Source organism: Neovison vison, chromosome 1, assembly GCF_020171115.1.
Source record: "Neovison vison isolate M4711 chromosome 1, ASM_NN_V1, whole genome shotgun sequence".
NCBI lineage: Eukaryota > Metazoa > Chordata > Mammalia > Carnivora > Mustelidae > Neogale > Neogale vison.
Genome location: NC_058091.1, coordinates 16,568,172 through 16,577,829, shown reverse-complemented (window position 1 = coordinate 16,577,829; position 9,658 = coordinate 16,568,172). Strand labels below are relative to the sequence as shown.

General features: G+C 44.9%; 1 pseudogene; it reads right to left on the bottom strand.

The window, feature by feature from the left end:
- Nucleotides 1-4,328: 4,328 nt before the first annotated feature.
- On the bottom strand, nt 4,329-6,495 carry LOC122898263 (annotated as a pseudogene).
- Between the last annotated feature and the right edge of the window lie 3,163 nt (nt 6,496-9,658).

Sequence of the window (9,658 nt, the reverse complement as noted above, 5' to 3'; positions counted from 1 at the left end):
AATGGGAGAAGATATTTGCAAATGACATCAGATAAAGGGCTAGTGTCCAAAATCTATAAAGAACTTAGCAAACTCAACACCCAAAGAACAAATAATCCAATCAAGAAATGGGCAGAGGACATGAACAGACATTTCTGCAAAGAAGACATCCAGATGGCCAACAGACACATGAAAAAGTGCTCCACATCACTCGGCATCAGGGAAATACAAATCAAAACCACAATGAGATATCACCTCACACCAGTCAGAATGGCTAAAATTAACAAGTCAGGAAATGACAGATGCTGGTGAGGATGCGGAGAAAGGGGAACCCTCCTACACTGTTGGTGGGAATGCAAGCTGGTGCAACCACTCTGGAAAACAGCTTGGAGGTTCCTCAAAATATTGAAAATAGGACTACCCTACGACCCAGCAATTGCACTACTGGGTATTTACCCTAAAGATACAAACGTAGTGATCCTAAGGGGCACGTGCACCCGAATGTTTATAGCAGCAATGTCTACAATAGCCAAACTATGGAAAGAACCTAGATGTCCATCAACAGATGAATGGATAAAGAAGATGTGGCATATATACACAATGGGATATTATGCAGCCATCAAAAGAAATGAAATCTTGCCATTTGCGACAATGTGGATGGAACTAGAGGGTAGCATGCTTAGCGAAATAAGTCAATCAGAGAAAGACAACTCTCATATGATCTCCCTGATATGAGGAAGTGGAGATACAACATGGGTGGTTAAGGGGGTAAGAGAAGAATGAATGAAACAAGATGGGATTGGGAGGGAGATAAACCATAAGTGACTCTTAATCTCACAAAAGAAACTAAGGGTTGCTGGGGGAGGGGGTCTGGGAGAAAGGAGTGGGGTTAAGGACATTGGGGAGGGTATGTGCTATGGTGAGTGCTGTGATGTGTGTAAACCTGGCGATTCACAGACCTGTGTCCCTGGGGATAAAAGTACATTATAGGTTTATAAAAAATAAAATAAAATAAACCCTAAATGTTGATTATCTACAACAAAAAGCTAATTAATATTCCTCTGGAAAAAAAAATTCTCTCCTTCTACCTCTGCCCCCATCTCCCTCCTTTTGCCTGGTTCCTCTTATAAAAATAAAATAAAAACTTCAAAAAAAAAAAAGTAGAATCTGAAAACCCTAGTGAAGATGAGGAGAGATTGTGGGGCCAAGGGGTGGGATGGAGGAAGAGTGGAGAGGGGCAGGAGAAGGTGGCAGATGAAAATATTTGAGGCCTGGGGTTTGACTTAGGATGACCATGGGGAGGGGGTCTCTTAGACATTCCCCTAAACAGAAAAAGCTCCATGTCCTGTGGCATGGCTGTTGGCGCCAAGTTCAGCCTCATCCTCCTTCTGTAGCCATACATTCTGCACTGGGCAATGTCAGTCCAGGCATCCAAGGGTGCATCACATTGGAATTTCCCCAAAGACGTTGGGCATTGGGGAACTTTCTAGCTAGAGGCATGGTAAGGGCTGTGCTGGCTCTTTCCTGACTGGGCAGTGTAAGTGGGTTTAGTTTGGTCCCTGGGTGAGGAGCCAGGCAGGGACAGAAGCCAGGCAGGGACAGGGATAGTTATCATAGAAAATAAAATGGGTACAGGGGAAGGTAGGAGGCCAGCAGGAAATCCCCAGATGCTTCTGGCCCCTGTGTGCTCCTCAGGGAGAGGGAGCCTGAGGCCCTTGGATCTGGAGCATGGTGGGACAGAGGTCCATCTCACAGAGCTTGGACCCCAGACAACTGGCACCTCTGCTCTGCTCACAGGGGTCTCCCCCACAAGCCAATGACCCGTTTGCTTTTCTCCTTGAACTTCCCAGCGCAGAAGATCACTGCACCTGCCACGCCATGTGCTCCCATCATCAGCCACATCCTAGCTGCCTCCCCTCGGGAGTCACTGCTTCTCAGCCCCATGTCACAACCACCCTCTGAATTTGGGACAGCCAGCAGCAGACCCTTGCATGTGGGAAGTCCACTCACCCTAGAGGGCGGGATGATTTGTCAACCTACAGCTAGTGGACATAGTTGCAGTTCCTGGCAGTTCAACCTCAGGGGATGGCTATCCCTGCTCTTTGAAAAACAGAAAGTGAGATCCTACCGTGCAGCTGGTTTATACCCATGGTTTTTGTGACAGCTGCTCTGACAGGTCCTGGGGTTGGAAGTCCAGAGGAGCTGGGTAGCCAAGTTGTCACAGAGCTGGTGGGGGAAGCAAGGGTAACAGTATGACCAGTCACTCCCGCTGTGACAGAAGTGGAGGAGGGGACACGTGGGGAGGCAGTACTCAGAAGCCAGCAGTCGAGGTGGCACTGAAGGATTTCCAGCGAGACACCAGATGGCAGGAAAAAGAACAATGATTCTCAGAAAAAATAACAGAAAGAAGATAATCTCTGGAAACAGACTGCTGCCCTCAGGTTTGGGGCCGGCAAGAAATCCAGGGTGAGAGGAGCAAAGGCATGTGCAGTGAGGGAGAGATGCCAGGAGGCCACAAGGGAAAAGACGGATGCTAGAACTTATCTGTGGCCATTATTCTCCCAAGAAGCCCTACTGGATCTATCACCTACATACAAACATCCCACAGTACACACACACACACACACACACACACACACACACACACACACAGAGCCAGGTAGGTCAGCCTCATTTCACGAGACCAGCACTCCGTCCAGTCTTCTGAGTTACCTGTGGTCTCCTGCATCTCATCCCAGTGCTCCCACACGTGCTGGAGGCAGCTCTTACAGTCTCCGTTTGAGATCCATGAGGAACTCGGTCACTTCTCTATCATTTTCCATGTCTCTTAAGTTAGCCTCTGGGATGAATCACTGTTCTGTTTTTGTTCTCTAAGTCACAGAGACTCATCTGTTAAAGCCAAACAGCCAGGACCCCCTGGTGCTTTCACTGGGTGGCTCAGTTGGTTAAAATCCTATGGGCCTTTAGCTCAGGTCACGATCCCAGGGTTCTGGGATGGGGAGTCCCTCATTGGGCTCCTTGCTCAGCAGAGTGTCTGCTTCTCCATCTGCCTGCAGCTTCCCCTGCTTGTGCTCTCTCTCTGACAAATAAATAAAATCTTTTAAGTAAAAAGAACCCTGGCTTCAAAGGAACACATCGTCCTGTCCTGGCCAGTGAGAGGGTCTGCCCCATCCCACTTTCCCCTAAGGAAAGAGGTCAGCCTTTGGTTTTGTCATAATTATTCCCCCCCGCCCCACCATCCACCCCACTCCTTCCTTTCTATCTCCTAGTCCTGCTCTGTCTTCTATGTCCTGCCCTGGCTTCTGGGCTCTTGGGTGGACCCGCTTCCAATTTTTACAAAAACTCAGTTGTTCCTTAAATCTTGAACACTAGATTCTTTTTATTAAAAGATTTTATTTATTTGATAGACAGAGATCACAAGTAGGCAGAGAAGCAGGCGGAAAGGAGAACAGGCTCCCTACTGAGCAGAGAGCCCAATGCAGGGCTCGATCCCAGGACCCTGGGATCATGACCCAAGCTTACAGCAGAGGCTTTAACCCACTGAGCCATCCAGGTAGCCTGAACACTAGATTCTTTAAGTGATATAGCACAGTGATCAAAAATAGCTGGGCAGCCAATCCGGAGACTGCTAGATTTACACAATAAAAACCAAGACAAGACCTCAGGATAGATGAGGAGGCGGTGAAAGCAGCTACCCAACAGAAAGTCTGAATCCTTTGCCTGGGTTCCAGACCTGAGCCATTTCTCTGATCTGGGACCCGGATCTAGAAAGAGAGGCCAGGTTCCAGTGAGGAGGAAGACTTCAAGTGTACAACAAATGCAATGATTCCTGCTGGCCTTTTCCAAGAGCTACATGGCCATTTACTAGGGTGAGTATATGCAGAAAGGCAGAAACCACCCAGACATTCATGTGGTATAAGTAATCAAGTGACATCATCCCTGGAGAACTGAAGGATCATCATGGCCCTTTTGTTGAAGGAGTGAATGGTGGGGGACGTGAGAGCAGGGAGCAGGTAACAATGTCCAGGTCTCATTCATAGCAGTGTTGTGTGGCTCAGGAAACCTTCACAGTGGCCACCTACATTCCTGGGATTTGTATCAGGAATGACCAATCTTGGCAGTAGTGAACTTCTTGTGGGTTGGGGGGTGTATAATAGGGAAATTCAAGTATAATCTTCTTACACTGTATTCCTGACTTTACCCCGTGGGAGAGAGTTACAGCTGAAGGCACTTTAATCAAGGTGCATGGCCAGTGCCAGAGTTTGTTTTCCCGCTGGTTACTCTGATAAATGTAGATGACATCTTGTCGGAGTTAGTAAGCCAGGGAGCAGGGTGTGAGTGCCTGTTCACTAGTAAAACTTTTTATCAGGGCTGGTAGCATTTATTAAACCACTTAGCAGCTGGTTTGGGGTAAGCTGTTTTCTGTAGGCAGCCTTGTACTTCCTGAGTGGGTCCATGTTCTGAGCTCCCCACAGATGCACAGAGTGGAAGCAGGACCCTCCAAGGAGGGGCCTGGTAAGGGTGCGTCTAGGACCAAAGATTGTTCTCACGTATCCCTCTGCTGGTGGCCAATATCTCTTCTGGGCAGTCTTGATGGCCTCATTCATGAGTCTGGTTACCAGGCAGTACCAGATGTCATCGTCAGAGGAACCGTCAGAGATAGGAGACAGATTCAGGCTTACCAAAATACTATCCATCTCAGAATTCAAACTGATTTTTCACACTTTTCCTGGTAGATGTGAAAGCCCTTCCAGACATATGACCTCAGAAGCCCTGGGATGCCATCTGCTTTAGAAGCTCTGGGCTTCTGCCTTCAACCCTCTCCTTAAAAGCTTTGCCTACCTCTTCTATGAAGTTGACTACATCCATGCCAACTTCATCCCACCACTGTGGCAACTTCCATGGGAAAGCCAAAGCTCCCGGTAAGGGAATCCAACTTCTTAGAGTCATCTCCTTTGTGGAGAATACTGATGACGCAGACATCATGGGTATGAGACACTTGTTGGTCCAGAAGCCAGGTCCATCCTTAATCACAATGGTAACCTTGCCCTGCTTGGAAGGAGTGCTACAGTAGAAGCATTGTGTCCTTAGATTTTTTTTGGGGGGGGTTTGTGATCATCTCCAGCAGCTGCATCTTGTCCACAGGAGAGAAGTAATGTCTGCCAATCACCTGCTCAGGTCTTTGTCTGACAGTGGCAACTTCACTGATTGGGAGAGATGATGTGTTACTGGCAAAAACACAGTGATCTGGAATCATCCTTTCTACTTCCTTTAGCATCTGTGCTTGAGAATAAGGTCCTCAGAACTAGCTCTGATCACCTTTGGCCTTCAACTGGCCTTTTCAAAGGTCTAGGAATTGAGCTGCCTGGTCAGTTGCTGAATGGAGTCCCCTTGAGATGATGTTAGAGTTTTCTTCTTTACTTTATCCTTCAGTCCTTTGAACCCTTGTTGCTGTCCTCAGCCCAGCCCACCTAGTGAAGCATAATTATATATAGTCTTTAGGCCCCAATCCTTGGGGATTTGGGTTATGCAGGTTCCCATCAGCCCTGCACCAAGAATGGCTTGATGCTTAACCTCCCTCTGTGGTGCTCCATGTTGATTCTTCTTGCACAGGACCTGACCGTGGTAAAGTCCCATCAAGGCCTTTGATTCTTTGGTCTTTGCAAGCTCTCCAAATTTCTGAGATTCAGAGATAGTCGGTGTCCTTCCCTTGCTCAGTTCTATTCTTTACCTCACAGGTTATCTTTAGATATGCAGGATAAAGAACTTTGGTTTGCTTTGCTACCTTTACATCCTTCTTTTGTAAATATGTTGCCTGACAAATGGAATGCTCACGGCTTGTAATGGTACTTTTTGTACCAACCTCTTGTGTGTTTTTGGAGAGATTTTCTTATCAGCTAGTCATTTGGCAAAAGTAGTTGCAACTTCTTCTAGATATTCAACTGTCTGTTTCTATTTATTTTAGAGAAAGAGAAGGCATGAGAGCATGCCTGAGTGGGGCGAGGGGCAGGTGGAGAGAATCTTCAAGCAGACTTCCCACTGAGCATGGAGCCCCACATGGGACTTGATCTCACAACCTATGAGACCATGAACTGAGCCAATACTAACAGTTGGACACTTAACAGACTGAGTCACCTCCTCTGGAGGTTTTAATCCTGGTCCCAGGGGATCCTCCAGTTGGTCAGCCCCCATTCTCCCAGTGGCACTGTCAGGTCCTTCCAGGTTCCCTCCTCCCAGAGACAGACCTTAGCTCCCATTTCCAGGTCTATGCCTGGGGCTTCCTTCTTAGACAGATTACCTGCAACTACTAAGCTCTCATCTCACCCTGGGCCTGAGAACTCCCATCCCTTACGTTTTTTTTTTTTTTTTTTTTTTAATCCTCCGAGTCTTCCAGAGTATGCACTTGCTGGAGAGAGACTATAGGGAATCAGGCCAGAACCCTTTAAATGCGTGAATAGATGCCTATTTGGAGTTTCCTGCTATCCTACTTCCATGTCCTCAAATAGAGATGGGCCCTGTGTCTGGCACAGGCCTCCTCCAGTTGTCCACAGCCTTTTGATGGTGAGGATTTCATGACAGCATGTGCTGTGTGAATGTGTGGAGTGTCTCTTTGTCTCATCCCAAGTGAATTAAGGGCTCAGTGGATGGAGGCAGGTTGGGGATTTGTGGGATCTTCTCAGTCCTTGTATCAGGTTAAGGTCACAACAGCCAGAAGCCACTGGATTGTCACCAAAGATAAGGTTGTGATTAGGTTTCCCCTTTGTGGGTGACTGAAATGGTCACAATGATGAATGCATGGACATGAGGTGGAACCTGTGGAGTCAGGAATGTCTGGCCATGCCTGCTTGTCCAGGGAAGTGAGCCCTAAATCTCAAGAAGAACCTTCCCTCAGTTCCTTCTCCTTCTGGTATTTCACAGAATGAATTATCTATAGCATGTATTCATCCTATAATAGGAATGTGATAGAGAGACACATTCTATCTCCAAAGATCTCATGAAGTTGGAAGGATTTGAGAGCAAGCTGTCACCATGATGTCCCATCCACTGCCAAGTACTTTAGTGCATATTTCTTACAAACAAGGAAAACACTTTCCTGGACCAACAAAAAATCACCAAAACAGATCTCACATCACTACAGTCCTACTCTCTCCCCGACAGACCCCACCCAACTGTCACAAATATTGTCCCTCATAGCTAAAGGGTCTGTCACATGTCAGTATTTTCAGCTTTCTCCTTGTGTGGAAGGTGGGGGTATAGAGTGTTTTCTTTGCCTGCTTTCGTTGGTGAGTTTAATTTGTATGGGTATGTGGAGAGATTTGTATTCTGTGACCAGTTCTACTGTATGTTACTCAGAAGTCCCCATTGGAACATTTGAAAGATTTAAAATTTTGTCTCAAAGGCTTTTGGTTGTTGATTTTTTTAAAAATTTTTTCAGTTTATTTATTTTGAGAAAAACAGTATTCATTATTTTTTCACCACACCCAGTGCTCCATGCAATCCGTGCCCTCTATAATACCCACCACCTGGTACCCCAACCTCCCACCCCACCGCCACTTCAAACCCCTCAGATTGTTTTTCAGAGTCCATAGTCTCTCGTGATTCACCTCTCCTTCCAATTTACCCCAACTCCCTTCTCCTCTCTAACATCCCTTGTCCTCCATGCTATTTGTTATGCTCCACAAACAAGGGAAACCATATGATAATTGACTCTCTCTGCTTGACTGATTTCACTCAGCATAATCTCTGCCAGTCCTGTCCATGTTGCTACAAAAGTTGGGTATTCATCCTTTCTGATGGAGGCATAATACTCCATAGTGTATATGGACCACATCTTCCTTATCCATTCATCTGTTGAAGGGCATCTTGGATCTTTCCATAGTTTGGCGACCATGGCCATTGCTGCTATAAACATTGGGGTACAGATGGCCCTTCTTTTCACTACATCTGTATCTTTGGGGTAAATACCCAGGAGTGCAATTGCAGGGTCGTAGGGAAGCTCTATTTTTAATTTCTTGAGGAATCTCCACACTGTTCTCCAAAGAGGCTGCACCAACTTGCATTCCCACCAACAGTGTAAGAGGGTTCCCCTTTCTCCACATCCTCCAACACTTGTTGTTTCCTGTTTTGTTAATTTTGGCCATTCTAACTGGTGTAAGGTGATATCTCAATGTGGTTTTAATTTGAATCTCCCTGAGGGCTAATGATGATGAACATTTTTTCATGTGTCTGATAGATATTTGTATGTCTTGATTGAAGAAGTGTCTGTTCATATCTTCTGCCCATTTTTTGATATGTTTGCCTGTTTCATGTGTGTTGAGTTTGAGGAGTTCATTATAGATCCTGTATATCAACATTTTGTCTGTACTGTCATTTGCAAATATCTTCTCCCATTCCGTGGACTGCCTCTTTGGTTTTTTTGACTGTTTCCTTTGCTGTGCAGAAGCTTTTGATTTTGATGAAGTCTCAAAAGTTTATTTTCGCTTTTGTTTCCTTTGCCTTTGGAGACATATCTTGAAAGAAGTTGCCGCCAGAGAAAAAAAGCCTGAAAAAAACCAATTTCCTCAGATTCCACCCCCTTGAGGGGGGCGGGAGGACTTAACTGAAGAAACATCATTGACTGACAACCCACGTGGCAGGCCCCTCCCCCAGAAAACAAACCAAGAAAGAAAAAAAAAAAGAGGAAAAAAAAAAAAGGACTATAAGAGAACAGCCACTACTTCATAGGAAAACTTGTATTGTTCACTCATTCCCACTATTCCGGTTCATTTTTTTTTTTTTTTACACATAGGTAATTTTTTTAACCTATTTACCATCACAGCAAGTTGTACAGTACATCAAATTCCATAATACCTTTCTAACCTGAACTTTTTGATACATACACCTATGTTTTTCTTTTGCATTTTTTTTTGAATTCCTTTTTTTAAATTTTAGTTTAGTTTAGTCTAGTTTATTCCTTTTTATTTTTATCCTCTAATATTCATATAGAGTTAAACTTCAAAGTAATCCCCTTTCCCCAATCAATACTACCCCTATAGGTAAACTAATTTTTAATCCTTTATCTTAGGAAAGTTGAGTCCTTTAACAAAGATATCAAGATACATCCAGGAAGAATCAAAACAACCTTCCTCACACACACTGAGAATTTATAAAAACTCTCCCATCTTCTTCCACCAGTGTTTCTGTGTTTTTTGTGTTTGTCCTGATAGCATATAAATTTTACACTTGTGGTTATTTTTGATGAGGTTCTTTCTTTATTTGCATATATATATATATAATATATTTCTCTTTTCATATACTTGTATCAGTCTTTTTATCTCTTTTTGTTTGTCTACTTCGTAAATCTTACCTTGGGGCCCATCTGGGCTGAACCTTCTTTTTCATCTTCCCTTTCTTTCCTGTCTCTCTCTCTCTTTTTTTTTCTTTTTCTTTTCTTTTGTCTCTCATTTGGGTGGGGAATCCTGACTGCTCAGAAGTGTTCCAGGATGCACCTTGACTGCACCACAGTTGATACATCCAGCTACATCTGTTCAGTCATCTCCCACCAAAATGACTAGGAGGAGGAATGCCCAACAGAAGAAAAATACAGAGGATGGACCTTCTGCAACAGAGCTAATGTCTATCAACATAGACAATATGTCGGAAAGAGAATTCAGGCTAACAATTATCCAGGCAATAGCTA